This window comes from Pteropus vampyrus, unplaced genomic scaffold (assembly GCF_000151845.1).
Source record: "Pteropus vampyrus isolate Shadow unplaced genomic scaffold, Pvam_2.0 Scaffold160, whole genome shotgun sequence".
NCBI lineage: Eukaryota > Metazoa > Chordata > Mammalia > Chiroptera > Pteropodidae > Pteropus > Pteropus vampyrus.
In genome coordinates, this window is record NW_011888941.1 from 2,866,308 (window position 1) to 2,875,404 (window position 9,097).

A 9,097-nucleotide genomic window follows, 5' to 3' on the forward strand; every position below is an offset into this window, starting at 1 on the left:
AGGTTTGGGTATAGGGTGATTTTGGACTCATAAAATGAATTGGGAAGCATTGCCTCCTCTTCGATGTTTTTGTAAGAGTTTGAGAATAGGTATTAAATCTTTGAATGTTTGGTAGAATTCACTGGTGAAGCCATCTGGTCCTGGACTTTTACTTTTTAGCAGGTTTTTGATGATTGTTTCAATTTCCATACTGCCGATGGGTCTATTTAGATTTTCCGGTTCTTGATTCAGTCTAGGAAGGTTGTATATTTCTAAGTACTGGTCCATTTCTTCTAGGTTATTAAATTTGGTGTTTTATACTTTTTCATAGTATTCTTGTATGATCTTTTGTATTTCTGCAGTTTCTGTTGAAATTTCCCCTCTTTCATTCCCAATTTTGATGCTTTGTGTTCTTTCTCTCTTTTCTTTAGTGAGTCTAGCCAGGTGTTTGTCAAATTTATTAACCTTTTCAAAGAACCAGCTCTTTGTTGCATTTGTTTTTTCTACTGTTTCTTTGTTTGTTTGTTTGTTTGTTCATTTTCAATTTCATTTATTTCTGCTCTAATTTTGATGATTTCTTTCCTTCTGCTCGCTTTAGGCTTCATTTGTTCTTCTTTTTCTAGTTTTTTAAGATGAAGCATTAGGTTGTTTATTTGGGCTCATTCTTGGTTTTGGAGGTGGCCTGTAATGATATGAACTTCCCTCTTATGACCTCTTTTGCCGTGTTCCAAAAGTTTTGATATGTTGTACTGTCATTATCATTTGTTTCTATGTATTTCTTGATCTCTCTTTTTATTTCTTCTCTGACTCGGTTATTCTTCAGTAGTATGTTGTTTAATCTCCCTGTATTTGTGGTTCTTTCCACTTTCTTTTTACAGTTGATCTCTAGTTTCAAAGCATTATGATCAGAGAATGTGGTTGGTATGATTTCAACCTTCTTATATTTGTCGAGGCTATCTCTGTGTCCTAGCATATGGTCAATCCTTGAGAATGTTCCATGTGCACCAGAGAAGAATGTATAAGCAACTGTTTTGAGATGGAAGGCTCTGTAAATGTCAATTATGTCCAGTTGGTCTAATGTGTCATTTAAGGATGTTATTTCCTTATTGATTTTCTGTTCGGATGATCTGTCCATATCTGATAGTTGGATATTTAGGTCCCTACTGTGGTAGTGTTTTGGTCTGTTTCTCCCTTTAGTTCTGTTAGTAATTGCTTTATATATATTGGGGCTCTCTAATTGGGAGCATAGATATTAATAAGTGTTATGTCTCCTTGGTGCATGATTCCCTTTATCATTATAAAGTATCCCTCAGTATTTTTCTTTACATTTTTTATTTTGAAGTCTATTTCATCTGATATTAATACCGCTACTCCTGCTTTTCTCCGAATGCCATTTGCTTGAAATATCATTTTCCACCCTTTCACTTTGAGTCTATATTTGTCTTTGGAACTGAGATGTGTCTCCTGGAGGCAGCATATGGCTGGGTTTTGTTTTTTGATCCATTCTGCAACATTGTGTCTTTTTATTGGTGAGTTCAGTCCATTTATGGTTAGGATGATTATTGAAATATGAGGTCTTCTTATAGCCATTTTATCTTGTGCTTTCTGGTAGCTCAGTGTTTTCATTGCTTCCTTGTCCTTGTGTTTCTGTTTTCTTTATTTTGGTTGGCTTTTGTGGGTTTTCCCTCTGGTCCTTCTTGTTTTATGTTATATACTTCAGTTCTGAATCTTTGGCTTGTGGTTACCATTACGAATATGTAAAAGATAGTTACATATACACAATCGTCCCTTTTTTTCTTCACACGCCTTATCTCCATTCCCCTTTGCGAATTTGGATCTCTGAATCCTCCCCTTTTCAGTCAAGTCTGCTAGTCGCCTTACTCTTAATTATGATTTTTTTTTTTTTGTCATTTTGTTTTAGGTAAGCTGACCCCTTCCAGTATTTCCTGTAGTGCAGGCCTCATAGTGGAAAATTCCCTCAATTTTTGTATGTCTGGAAAGGTCTTTATTTCGTCTTCATATCTAAAGGAGAGCTTAGCTGGATACATTATTCTTGGCTGGTAGTTCCTTTCATTTAATAGTTTGAATATTTGATTGCACTCCTTTCTGGCTTGTAAGGTTAGCGCTGAGAAGTCCGATGATAATCTAATGGTTATAGGTTACCATCTTCTTTTCCCTGGCTGCCCTGAGAATTCTGTCTTTGTCATTGATTTTTGATAATTTTAATACAATGTGTCTTGGTGAAGGCCTTTTGGGGTTGAGATAATTTGGCGTTCTATTGACTTCTTGAATTCCAAGCTCCAGTTCATTCCTTATATTTGGGGAATTCTTATCAACTATTTGTCTGAAAATACTTTCTAATCCCTGTTGCCCTTCCTCCCCTTCGAGAATGTCCATTATTCTTATGTTTCCTTTCCTGATGCTGTCAGCTAGTTCTTGTATTTTTCTTTCATTATTTTTATTTTTGGTTTCTCTCTTCTTCTTTCTGATTTATTTCTAGATTTTTTGTCTTTGATATCACTGATCCTTTCCTCCATTTGGTCGACTCTATTTCTCAAGCTTGTTATTTCATTTTGCAACTCTTGCAGTGTGTTCTTTATCTCCAAAAGGTCTATTAGGTTCTTTTTTTGAGAGTTTCGATCTCTTTGCTAAAGAACTCATTCCGCTCATCTAGTTGGTTTTTCAATTTCTGAAATTGTTGATAAGATTCATTTCTGATCTCACTGAGTTTTTTTAGAAGTATCATCCTGAATTCTGAATTCTCCGTCATTTAAGTCACATATTTCTATAACTATAAGCTTATTTTCCGGAGATTTTTCTTTTTCTTTCTGAGATTTCACTTTGGTTGTTCATGGTGTTTAATGGACCATTTCTCCGCCTGGGCATTAATGGAAGTGTGTTCTGCTCCCCCCGACCAAAAAAAAAGAAGATTTATTATAAAATGGTCCCTAGCCTGTTGCAAAGAAGGTGTTTTTCTTTTGGTTTCCAGTAGGTGGCATCAAAGCCTCTTGTATCTCATCTCAATAATGTCTTTTTTTCCCTTATAGATGTTTAATCACACTGGCTACCCTCAGTCTCAGTTCTTGTCAGTGTTAGCGACAGTTTCGGTAGCCTTTGCTCAGATTCCCCTGGGGCTCCACAGTGATCAGTCTCAGAGGGTATGTGGGGGAGGGGCCCTCTAGGTTGGAGGATGGGGACTGCAGCTCAGCCTCGGTTTTGTGACTGCGGCTGGTAAAAATAAACTGTTGTTTCTCTGCCATCCCACTTTTCTGCCTTCCCTGTTTCTTTGCCTTCTACCCTGATGACTGGACACTGCCATCAGCCACATGGAGCTCACAGCACTCCCAGGCAGGGCTATTCAAGGAAGTTGCAGCGCCTTCTCCTCTCTCCTTCCTCCTACAGGGAGCTCTGGCACCTGTGAGTGGCAGCTTCTTTATTTCTCCCAACCTATCACCCAACACTGGGGGTTCTGACCTATGGTAGCTCTTATGCGCAAATCCCATGCTCAGACCTGCTGGTGTGCAGTTTGGGTGTTTTTTGTTGAGTTTTAGATGTTCAGCTTATTGTTATTTCAAGGGGAGAGATCTGGGGATGTCTCTCACTCTGTCATGTTTAATTCAGTCCTCAGTCAATCTTAATTAGCTCCTAAAGGTCTTGTCTCCAAATACAGTTACATTGGAGTTAGGGCTTCAACATGTAAATTTGGGTGAGAAGAGGGCACACGTCAATTCACCGCAGAAGGGACCTTGGAAATCATAGCCTGGATCTTCATTGCACAAATGAGCATCGTTCTGCAAGATGAAGAGTCTTGGTGAAGATTACCCAGTTTGGCAAGGTAGCATGTTCGTGACATTCCTCCATTTTACCAGAACCTCTAGTCCAAAGTCTTGACTTTTGCATTGTTTTCTGCTTCTCAGAACACAAATATACATACACACATGCACACATCTTAAATAAACAAACATGGATGAACTCCCTTTCATTTTCACTTAATCCCAAAGGCAATAAATAGAAGCTTGACCTAAAAGTCACTTCTGTGAAGGGGTACAGATACAAATGGAAAACTATTTTGGATTCCCCATGAACCTAGCTCTATGTGTTATTCATACTAGGCACATATTAACTATAGATCATATTAATAATTAATACTTTATTTAGTACTTACACTATTCTGAGCACTTTTCATGTATTAACTCATTTATTAACTGATGTATTAACTCAATACACTTTTCATGTATTAACTCATGTATTAACTCAATTATTGTAACTCTCACAATAATTGAATAGATATGTTCTACTGTCAGTGGCATTTTACAGATAAGGAAATTGAGGAAAAGAGAAACTTATTAATTTACTCAAGTTTCACTAATGTATAAATGAATAAATGGAAGAATCAAGATATCCAAAGATCGCTTCAAACTGTATGCTTTAACACTGCCTAGCTGCATCCCTCTTGTTTTAACAACCTCTAGTCTGAATTTATTTTGGAAGATTTTGTTATTGTTTTGTTCTTGTTGAAGGTAAGAGAATGTCAGACAAATCACACTAATAAAAAAAAGCCATTAACTATAAACATTTTACACTCTATTATTAGTGTTTTTTTTTATCAAAACTCATACACATACAAAAACAAGTGTCCCCCAAATAATACTCAGCCTCACTATGTACTCTAACGTAATCTGTTATTCTCTATTGTATTCTATTTTAGTCTTAGTCTAATTTGTCTAACTTAATTTTTTAGTCTAACTTAATTTTTTAATATAGATCATGGCCAACAAAATTTATTTCATGAGTCATAATTGAGTCAAAAACAACTGTTTGAAAAACAACACTGCTTTATATAATAGATTAACCTAATCAGTAGATTTTTCTTCTGCTTTCAGCTACTGAAGTTCAAGATTATTAAGATGTTGTCATATGTATATCCTTAAATGCTTTCAGAATGTATTTTTAAAAATGAACACTTTATACTTAGCCTGGAGTAAAAAAGACTAACAGATTTTGGAGATTTAGGCTTTAAAAACTCATTTAATTTTTTTTCGGTTGTATCACAGTATGTTTCCTTTCATTAGACTGACCTTCTTAAAAGGAACACATTTTTTAGTTAAAAGGAACAATTCAGATCAGACATCAGATTGTGGTTCTATTTAAGTTCTAAATTGTGAATCCCAAATGCATCCCAAAATTTTAGAGGTGAATTCAAGTTCTTTTGTGAATTTCCAGTACTTTAGTAACCATATTGTCTTGACATACCACCTATGACGCAATCAGCTTCCTCAAACTGTAAGATCCAAAGCTCCTCTTCTCACAGTTCAGTTTGATACATTCTTTCAGAGGCGAGAAAGCTGGAAATTTGCATCTTGCAAAGCCTTGGAAAAGAAAAGCATCAAGGAAAGAACTGAAATATATCTTGGAATGGTGTACTCAGGAAGGTAAAAAGAGCTAATATATTTTAAAACATGATAAAAAGATAGATTTGAAGCATCCCCTATTTATATATTCTGTTTATTTTAAAATTGTGCCATAGAAAAAGAAAACAGTGAATGCTCTATTGAACTGAAATGTTTTCTGGAAATATCTAGAACTTATTTATAGGAATAAACGCTTTATGAAAACCAAAGACACAAATAAGTATGTCATCTCACTATTAAAAAATTGTAATAGTTAACTTTTAAAGAGATTTATTGATATCAGTTTTCTTTTTCTCAAAAAAAAAAAAAAGGTTAATTCTCTTGATCTTCCCCTTCTTAAAGCGAGAGCAAGTCATCTTTCAATAAGCCATGCCAAGAGATGATTCTAAGTATCTTGGGTAATCCAAAACAGTATTTGTACGTGGCACTGGAATGTACTTTGTCAGAGAAGTGTTGCTAAAGACAGTCACATTCGTGATCGCTCTCTGAGGGTCACCACCATGTGTCGGCTACTCCCAGGAGCGCACACACAATACAAAGGGGAGGATGAGATGCTAACATTGTAAGCGGGTCATTGATTTGAAGTTCCTCAAGACTTTAGTCCTTCGATTCTCAGACCTGGAAGGCAAGTTAAAACAGGGATCGCTGAACACCTCTCCTCCCTGACTCCGATCCAGTGGGCAGGGCCAGAGGCTTCGCCTGTGCAACAAATTCTCAGGAGATGCTATGGTTGGTGATCTGAAACAAACTTCAAGAATCACTGCTCTAGTCCCATTTTGTGGAATTAGGACACTGAATTTAACCCAAGGGTAAAGTACGGACACTTCCTGACTTTTTTTGGAGATATCGGCTGCCACTACAATAAAAATTTAATTTCTTTTTTAATTAAAAAAGATCTAGTTGACTGTAAGCCCAAGAGTACCAATGAAAATCACGTACAAGTGAAACAGGAAGGTGGCCATTATAACAAGAATGTTGTCCCCACTCAGCCGGGACTTACAGAAGTTGAGACTCAGCTCAAGTTCTCCAAATTTCACTTTTCAAGAAAGGAAAAAGAAAGAAAGTTTTATCAGACATAATGGCTATACAATTGAATGGAGCACACTTCATTCTCCCTTTCAATAAATAGCTGATACCTCATAACACCAGACAGAGAAAGGGCAAGTGGGGCCAGACTGTGGATCACAGGGCAAGGTCTATAATTTATCTGTAGGTAAAATAAGGACTTTGGAGCACAAACGCTGTGAAACACAGAAAATGTTATTCTTTAAAGGAAAGAAGGAAGGAGGAAAGGGAAAAGGAAGGACGGAAGGAAGGAAGGAAGGAAGGAAGGAAGGAAGGAAGGAAGGAAGGAAGGAAGGAAGGAAGGAAGGAAGGAAGGAAGGAAGGAAGGAAGGAAGGAAGGAAGGAAGGAAGGAAGGAAGCAAAGTAACAGAAGCAGCGTTCTTGGTGAGCATCACTCTAAAATGGTTTGTCAAATGCCTTATGGTGCAGGAGACTGGCTCTACCAGGTCTCAGGGTGAGTCCTTTCCCACAATTCCACAGGTCATTTCTCACAGAACAGAGCTGTAGTCCCTTCCCCAAAAGGCACCAGATAAGCCATCCAAAACCCAGCCAATGTAGGTGGCGGCCCACAGATTGCTTTAAGAGGGAAAGACTTTATTAAAATTTTAAGAAAAAAATCAGCTGAGGTGATTTAGAAAGCATTATGCATTTATTGAACAAACACTGCTAAAGACATTTCAGCAAACTGTGTGTTTAAAAAGTAATAAATAGCTATTGTGCTTACTTCATAAACTTGTCAGACTGTCTTCATTTTATTTTCCTGAACAAACTGAATTTCTGTACTGCTCATCCCCAGCCAGTTAATAAATACATCACCCTAAAAAGTGCTGTGGTATTAAATTTACAGCAGATAAAATATGGATGAAGTTGCTGTGCCTCAGGTACGTCAAGTGTGATTTAATATCTCACACTCCTCTCATGAGGAGTAAAAGATTACTCGGCTGCTTCAACCGCCAGAGAGCGACCTTTGCCCTGAGTAACAGCCACTCAGCAAATAGTGCCAAATGAAGACAGAGAATAACATATAGATTTGCCATAAGAAAAAATTGATCTAAATCTATATATCAAATCTGCTGATCAGAGCTCTGGAGAAACACCTCGGAATCTCCGGTACACAGTTGCAGAAACTTTGGGTGGGAAGGGGACCTTCCAGAAAGTAGATGGGATATTTTTGTGTTTTTCTTAAATTTTTTACCTTATTACTATTATTATTATTTATGTTTTATATCACTGGGGAAAAAATCTCCTTAGAAGAAAATGTTCTTTGGCTTAATATCTCAGTGGTAAGTATTTTTTTCTCCCTGTAGGAATCATAAACACTTTGGGCATTTCAGAGATCAGGAGGATCTTATAAATGAAGGTATTATTCCCCAGGGAAATCTCCCAACAATCTGATTGAATTTATGTCTTTTTTTAAAGTTCTGTCTAAATAATTTTTTTAAAAAAATCTCCAAAGAAAACATTTGTTAGCACAGAAAATAAATTCTTATGATTAACATTTTGCCATCCAAAAAGGCTGGTAACTAAGAGCGTTTTCTGCACTTCAAAGGTAGGAGAGAAATGAATTTTAAAAAAGAAGTGAATTGCAGCTGAGCTATTTTTATTGCAAATATATAAAGGTAGAGTTAGTAACCGCCATGGATAAATCTTCAAAGTGCGGATTGCCAAGGGTCTTCCCCTAAAGACTGCTGTGAAAAAATAAACTTGGGCAATTAAAGCGGTTTTTGCCTTTCACCACGCAAGTGAGGGAAGTTGCTGGTGTCCCAGGGGCTCCTGGCACCCTCTGTTCCCAGGGAGCAGTGTGCTTTGGCTAATTTAAAAAAATCTCTCCAGCTCTGGGTCTTTGCAAATAAAATCTTTTGTTGCCTCCCCAAAATGTGACTGCTCCATGGTTTGAGGAGTTTTTTTGTTTGTTTATTTGTGTTTTACTGGGCACTCCTGTGCTCAACTGGTAATTGGTTTGACTGAGCCAGAGGCAGGTGGGGACAAGGCTTTTTATTTCGAATTTCCTCACTGGTGAGTAGGAACGCCTTGGCACTAGCAGATAGGTTTACATAAAAGCTGTAATTGTTATATATGAGCTAGAGAAATATTCCAAAACAAGAGAAAGAGGGGACCGAGTAGAGTCGTTTGAGGGGTGTGTGAGTGTGTCTGCACGTGCACACCTCCCAAAGAGGCTCTCCTATCAGGAATGAAAACTCTCTTTAAAGGAGAACAGAGAAACAGGCCTGCACCCCTCTTCCCAGATTGGCCCAGATTCGCTCAGCATAATAGCTGTCTGTCCCTGCACCTTTCTACACAAGTGTTTTTCCCACTCTGATTGTACAGTGGATCAGCCAGGGCAGGACATCATTTCTGGAGTGACAGATGTGCCTGCTGCAGGGGCTCCCCCAGCCAGGTCCCACTTCCTTGGGATGAGATACTCCAGGAGGAGCCAGGCTGGACCCTTCAGTGCAGTGGGCTGTGCGGCGGGTGGACTGGGGCTGGGTTTGGGAAGGCATGAGAGCCAGTGACAGGGAAGAGAATGAAAGGGAGACGAACTTTTTATGCTTGAGATGACTTTATTTTTAAAATATCTATGTGTATATTGTGAACCCAGAGGGGAGAGTTGGAGGCTACTGGCAAGAATCTGGAGGTGGTGC